Source organism: Trichosurus vulpecula, chromosome 9 (genome assembly GCF_011100635.1).
Source record: "Trichosurus vulpecula isolate mTriVul1 chromosome 9, mTriVul1.pri, whole genome shotgun sequence".
Lineage (NCBI taxonomy): Eukaryota > Metazoa > Chordata > Mammalia > Diprotodontia > Phalangeridae > Trichosurus > Trichosurus vulpecula.
Window position 1 is genome coordinate 118,026,775 of NC_050581.1, and position 7,595 is coordinate 118,034,369.

Below are 7,595 nucleotides of genomic sequence, written 5' to 3' on the forward strand. Positions count from 1 at the left end.
AGTCTTAGTGGGGAAAATCAAGATGGATCCAATCACTTTGCCCGAACCTTCTGAAGTAATTACTTTGAGGCAATATCGTGTGCCAGGTGGGCAAGATGAAATAGCCAACACTATAAGAGAATGTGTTGAGGCAGGAGTGTTAGTCCCTACAACTACTCAATGGAACAACCCTGTCTGGCCAGTCCGAAAGTCAGATGGAACATGGAGGATGACAGTAGATTATAGACAGCTGAACAAAGTGACTCCTCCCTTGTATGCTGCTGTCCCAGACACGGTTACTTTAATAGAGAGAATACAAAAACATGAAGGGACTTGGTATGCAGTTATTGATTTGGCCAATGCCTTCTTTACAATCCCAATAGACCCCAAGCAATGGAATCAGTTTGCTTTTACTTGGCAAGGCCGACAGTATACATTTACACGCCTGCCGCAAGGATATATTCATAGCCCAACTATTTGCCACAGGATTGTAGCTGAACATTTGGATGAATTAAAGTTACCTGGTGTACAGCTTACACATTACATAGATGACATCATGATACAGGGAAAGAATATAAAGGAGGTGGAGGAGAGTTTAGCATTATTAATTGACCATATGAAAAGCAAAGGATGGGAAATCAACCCCGCAAAGGTTCAAGGGCCAGCTCAAACTGTAAAATTCTTGGGGATACAGTGGAATAGAGGACTGCGAGAAATTCTCCCACAAGCTCGACAAAAAATCCAGGATTTTCCCACCCCTACCAATAAGAAAGAGGCCCAAAAGTTCATAGGGCTATTTGGTTATTGGAGACACCACATCCCACATTTGGGACAGATTTTAAAACCCTTGTATAAAGTCACCAGAAAGAAATATGAATTTGACTGGGGACTTGAACAAAGTAGAGCTTTTGAGGAAGCAAAGGCTGCTATTCAATTAGCTCTAGACTTATGGCCTATGCAAAATGGGCCAGTGGAGTTACAAGTGACTGTACAAGATGACTATGCAAATTGGAGTCTGTGGCAAAAACAACAAAGCCGAAGTGTACCTTTAGGCTTTTGGTCAAGGAAACTGCCCTCATCTGGAGTGCAATATACACCTTTTGAGAAGCAGCTGTTAGCTGCATATTGGGCTTTAGTAGAAACTGAGCAACTAACTCTGGGTCATGAAGTGGTATTAAGGCCTGGAATTCCAATTATGACTTGGGTAATGAGTACCCCAGCTTCTCATAGAATTGGACATGCACAAGAGGCAAGCATAATCAAATGGAAGTGGTATATTCAGAATAGGTCCAGAGCAGGCAAAAATGGAGTTTCTGCTCTACATGAATCTGTGGCGAACATTGATACTGAGAGCAATGAAAAGCCCCTTGAATCTAAGCAACAGATGGTACCATCCTTAGTGAAATGGAATAATGGATATGACGGACTAAATGAAGAACAGAAGAAACATGCTTGGTTTACTGATGGGACAGCAAAATATTTAGGACAGAAGAGACATTGGAAAGCAGTAGCCTATAACCCCTGTACAAGGAGAACTCTGGAAAGTTCTGGGATAGGTGGAAGTAGCCAATATGCTGAACTGATGGCAGTGCATCAGGCCATCAGAGCAGAGAAAGGAGGACAATGTCATATATTTACTGACTCGTGGGCGGTAGCTAATGGATTAGCTACGTGGATGCCTATATGGAGGAATCAGAATTGGGAGATTCATGGCAAACAAGTTTGGGGTAAAGAGTTATGGGAAAATATATGGGACATGTCTTTGGTTACAGATCTGTCAGTTTTTCATGTTGATGCTCATGCAACCCTGACCACACCAGAACGTGAATACAATGCACATGCGGATCGACTAGCAAAGATTGCTACTGAATGTATTGTCCCTACTCCGACTCCAACTGATGACCCAGCCTTAGCAAGATGGGTCCACCAGACTGCCGGCCATTTAGGGGTCCAGGCCACCCATCGATGGGCACAGGATCGAGGTATCAGTATTTCTCATGCGTTGTTAAAACAAATAACAGAGGAGTGTTGTATATGCCAATTAGAAAAAGAACGAACTCTTCCTAGGATAGTTACTGGAGAAATAGCAAGGGGAAAAGTTCCAGCCCAAATTTGGCAGATAGATTATATTGGCCCACTACCCCAGGATAAAGGATGTAAATATGTATGTACGTGTGTTGACACCTATTCAGGTGTACTAGTGGCTTGTCCTTATAAAGACGCAACTCAGAAAAACACCTGTAAAACTCTAGATATTGTAAGTTTATATTATGGAACCCCAATGCAGATTCAAAGTGACAATGGGTCACATTTCAAGGGCAAAGAAGTGAAAAGATATTGTGTGTTGAATAATATAGAATGGATATATCATATTCCATATTACCCACAAGCATCTGGGCTAATTGAAAGAATGAATGGATTGTTGAAAGAACAGCTGAGAAAATTAAGCTCAAATAATTCATATCGACATTGGAAGGATAATTTGTCTATTGCCTTACGTAATTTGAATAATAGACCCTTAGGGGGGAGTACACCTCTAGCCAGAATGATGACCCCAAATCTGCAGATCAGAGAACAGCAAACATGTGAGATCCAAAACATTGAATTTTGGACTGTGAGGGAAGATGTCCCACTACCAAGTCCAGGAACACCTGGTTTAGCAGGATATGATTTACATTGCATAGAGAATTTTAGGTTAAATAGGAAAGAGATAAGAAAAACCCCTACTGGAGTATGTATGAGAATCCCCAAGAATCATCTTGGACGGATATTACCTAAACCAGGATTAGCGGCTCAAGGAATACATGTATTGGCTGGAGTGATAGATTCTAATTATCAAAAAGAAATTGTTGTGACACTCCAGAATATGGGTAAAAAACCTGTACAATTTTGTAGAAATGATAGGATGGTTCAAGTCATTATTATCCCCTGTGAAAAAATACCCTTTGTGAAAACTGACCCTCCTCCCAAAATAACTACTAGAGGGGCAAAAGGGTCTTGCTCCATTGATAGAATAAAGTCAGGAGCTAAGGTATGGGTAAAACGGAAGCCAGATGATATTCCAAAGGCTGCAGAAGTTATAGCCCATGGGAAGGACAACACTGTAACAGTTGTCTATTCAGGGGAAAATAATTACCAAATCGTACCCCTGAACCATATATTTTACCGTGAATAGGTTATAATAATAGATTCACAGACTATTCTTTTTGTCCTTTGTTTTGGCTAACCTTGTTGCTAGTTTTGTTTCCTTCAGGCTTAAGCACCCTGCACTTTCCGGTGACTGCCTAAGCATGTAGCATTCTTGGAATTCCTGCCAGCTCGTTAAAGTAATGACCTCTGGAATGGGACTTTTTGGGGGAGGGCCATCTCTACATCCAATTTCAGCATGAAGAAGCTATGGAAAATGAGACCTTCACCCCTCACCCCAAGATTTTGAGCCCCAATCGTTCAAGGGGGGTGGAAATGATGATAGTGTTCTGTTTACTTATTTTGTGTTATCCTTGCTGTGTTGTTTTATTGTTATGATATTATTGATCCTATGTAGTGGATACAAGGATTTAGGGGTGGACATTTGAATTATTAATAATTATTTTGGGGATGATTGATTGAAGAGATTATTTTGCTGGGATCTAGGGGTGGATCGCATTTGAATCGTTAACCAATGTTTAGGAATGTCACTGAATGATATGTTTTGCTTTATAATGAATGATATGTTTTAGTTTCCTTTGTAATTGGATCACAATGGCTGATTAGATTATGTATCCTATAACAAGGGGTGGAGTGTAGCCATAATGGCTTTTGTTTTCTTTGAATGGCTCAGCTTGCCTCATTGAGCCTCTGGACACTGTGGCTTGCTCTTCCGGGGCAGGAGGCCCGGGGAGCATGCCGGGAAGCAGACAGCTTCCTGTGTGAGGAGTCATGGGGCTGGCTGAGGGGAGGTGTTGGCGGCTATGCTAGGGGGAGGGGCCAACTCAGGAACCAATCGGCCCTGGTCATTTGGGCGGAGCTTGATGATGTCAAAAACCCTATAAGAGGGGAGAGGACAGCTTGAAGACTCTCTTTCCTTTTCCGGTTGGAGCCAGCGACAGTTACAACGACCGTTACAGAGGCAGTTACGACAGTTACATCGTCAGTTTCAGTTGCAGCTTCAGTTACAGACACAGACACAGCTGAGGCAGGAGCTGCCAGTAGCAGAGCTGATCTACGAGAGGAAGCTGAACAAAGACTTCAGTCCAGTGGGTAATCTTATTACCATAAAAGGGGGAAACATGATTTTGCTTTACGCAATCATGTTTCTCTGTAGCCTCCTGGTTACTCTTTCAAGGCGTACTTATTGGGCCTGGAAGATTATGATCAACATATCAAAATGGGGCTTCTGGTTCATGGGTTGGTTACTGTGGAGCCTAAATAAATGTTTTGATTCTTCTGCCTTCTACTTTGAGAGTTTCTTCTATCCGGCGATTCCGAACCTTTCAGACATGTTTATGATCCTCTTTGAGATTATAAACTCTGCCCTCCTGATACACACGGCTAAAGTGGAAACATGTTTAACATGATTGTACGTGTATAACCTATATCAAATTACTTGCTGTCATGGGGAGGGGAGAAGGGAGGGAGAGAGAAAAATTTGGAACTCAAAATCTTATAAAAATGGATGTTGAAAACTATCTTTACATGTAATTGGAAAAAATAAAATACTATTAAGTGGGAAAATTTTAAAAAGAAAATTTTTAAAAAGAAAAATACTAATAATAGCTAGCATTTATGCAGCACTTTAAGATTAGCAAAGAGCTTTATATATATTATTTCATTATGTCCTCACAACCCTCTGAGGTAGGTACTATGATTAACCCCGTTTTATAGATAGGAAATTAAGAGATTTGTTGCCTTGCTCAAAGTCACAGAGCTAGTAAATGCCTGTCTGAGGCAGGATATGAACTCGTCTTCCTGACTCCAAGTTTGGTTCTCTATCTACTAAGCCATCAGGTTGCCACACAGATTTTATATGTGTATAAAGGCAAAGTGGATAGAGGGCTGGCCTCAGAATTCTGGAAGACCTGAGTTCAAGACTGGTTGTGAGACCTGGGCTAATTACTCAACTACTCAGTGAACCAGGTAACTCTAACATTATAAATTAAACAATAATTGCCAGTTTCATTGGTAGCAGAGGGTTTGCTCACTGAGAGTTCCATACACCAGTAAAAACACAGGTCTGGACAAAAAAAAAAAATTGGATTTACTTTTTTTATATGTGCTGTTTTCTCCTGGCAGAATGTAAGCTTTTTGAGGACAGGAATTGTTTCATTTTTATCTTGGAATAGCCACCATCTAACACAAGTACTTAACAAATGCTTGTCAAATTGAATTAGATTGATAACAGTTACTCTGAGGAGACATAGACAAATGTCAGGAAGTGAGCATAAAAAGGATTGATCACATTTTAACGTTTCCTAAAACGGGAACAACTAGCTGTATGCCTGGCGTGGAGTCAGGAAGACTCTCATCTGCCTGAGTTGAAATTTGGCCTCACACACTTACTAGCTGTGTGATCCTGGGTAAATCACTTAACCTTGTTTGCTTTGGTTTCCTCATCTGTAAAATAAGCGGCAGAAGGAAATGGTAAACCACTCCACTTTCTTTGTCATGAAACTCTCAAATGGAATCACTACTGAAATGACCGAACAACAGTAACAAAAATATGTCTATAGGCCCAAAGTGTTTGCCCTTGATTTCAGGGGCTTCCATGTATGTGACCTTAGGGAATTCCCTTCCCCATTAGAGAGTTTCATGTGAAAGACAGTCTAGACTAGGTATTTATTTGTTTTTTTTAAAAAAAATCTTGCTTGGAAAATGCTGCCCACATCCGGAGAAAGAACTATGGAGTCTGCATGTAGATCGAAGCATACTATTTTTTCTTTCTTGTAGTTTTTCCCTCTTGTTCTGATTTTTCTTTCCCAACATGACTAAATGCAGAAATGTATTTAATATGATTATACCTGTATAGTTTATATCAGATTGCATATCATCTTGGGGAAGGTGAGGGAGAGGAGGGAGAAAAAATTTTGGAACTTAAAATCTTGTAAAAGTGAATGTTGAAAACTATCTTTGCATGTAATTGGGGGAAAATACTATTAAATGGGGAAAAATAAAAAGAAATCTTGTTGGCTCTCACCCTGGTCAATAAGGCAAACTCTGGAAAAGAAAGTTAAAAGGATTTTATTTAGACAGGAAAGCAGTGAGACTGCTGGAGTGGGGCTGGCCTGGATTCACCCTGTGCTGCTTTTTAGACATAAAGGTAAAAGCATTTTGATCAGAATACGTAATTATGAGGAGATGGGATTAGTGCCACCTCAGCTCCTCCCTCATTACAGTATCTCAAGGAGATGGGATTAGTGGACATTAGAGAGGCTTTCTCCTGAAGCCTAGCTATCCATCTACTCAAAGTTTAAAGTGGAGTCACTCAGACTGACTCAGCACAAGTAGCTTACTTTATGTAACTTGATGGTTCTGCCAGCAGCTGTAATCATCTATACCCGACTTGTTCCCCTGCCTTCTGCAATCTACAGAGAAGCAGGCTGTCAATTAATTAACTAGGGTATATATTATATATTTTTGCCATCAGGCGGTGCTACCCTCAGATCATTCCCATGTGTGTATGGCAAGGTTGGTGTTTATGGGCTTGGGAGAGCGGACATCTTGAACTGGATATCCTAGAGACATCTTTAACTCAGTGTGTCCAAAATTGAACTCATTACCTGTTCCCCAAAGCCCTCCTCTATCCCTGACTTTCCTATTACTATCAAGGACACCACTATTCCTCTAGTCACACAGGTTCGTAACCCAAGTGCCAACTTTGATTCTTCACTCTCTTCATATTTACTCATTTGTCAAGTCCTATTAATTGTTCCCTCACACTATCTCTCATATATGTTGTCTTCTCTCCACTGACACAGCTGCTATACTAGTTCCCTCATCAGCTCTTTCCTAGACTACTGCAATAGCTTTCTGGTTGGTTCCCCTGACTCAAGTCTCTCCCTCCTCCAATCCATGATCTATTCGGTTGCATAGGTAACCTTCCTAAAATGCAGGTCTGCATCAGCAAGGCAAGATTCATGACCTCGAGAATGACCACGAACATGCCTATATATGGTTCAGAATCACAAAGTATGAAAAACTCTTTAGGTAGAAGGCAGAGAAGTATAACATTTATTTAGACATCAGAGGATCAAATCCCAGGACTAAAAACTCCAATTCACTACAGCAGTAATTATATTCCAAAACCAGTAAGCCCACCTCAATGTAGCAACAAGGAAATTATAACACAGTATTACAGCAAAGAACCAAGCCATCCTATAACCTTCCCTTCTGCTAGGGCCTTCCCATAAACACTCACTCATGAATCCCAACTGTCTGCTTGCCTTCATTCTCTGGTCTCGAAGCTCCCTGGCTTCCACTCTCCGCTCTGTACTCCTCCTCAGTTCTCTGTTGACTTAGAGTTCTTACTCCTTCTTCTTGGGCGGAATTCTGACTTCTGTAGCTCTCTGCAGATTCTGAATTCTATGACTACCTTCTGGGTATATATAATCCTTTTAAGGCTTCAGGCCTCTTGTGAAGTA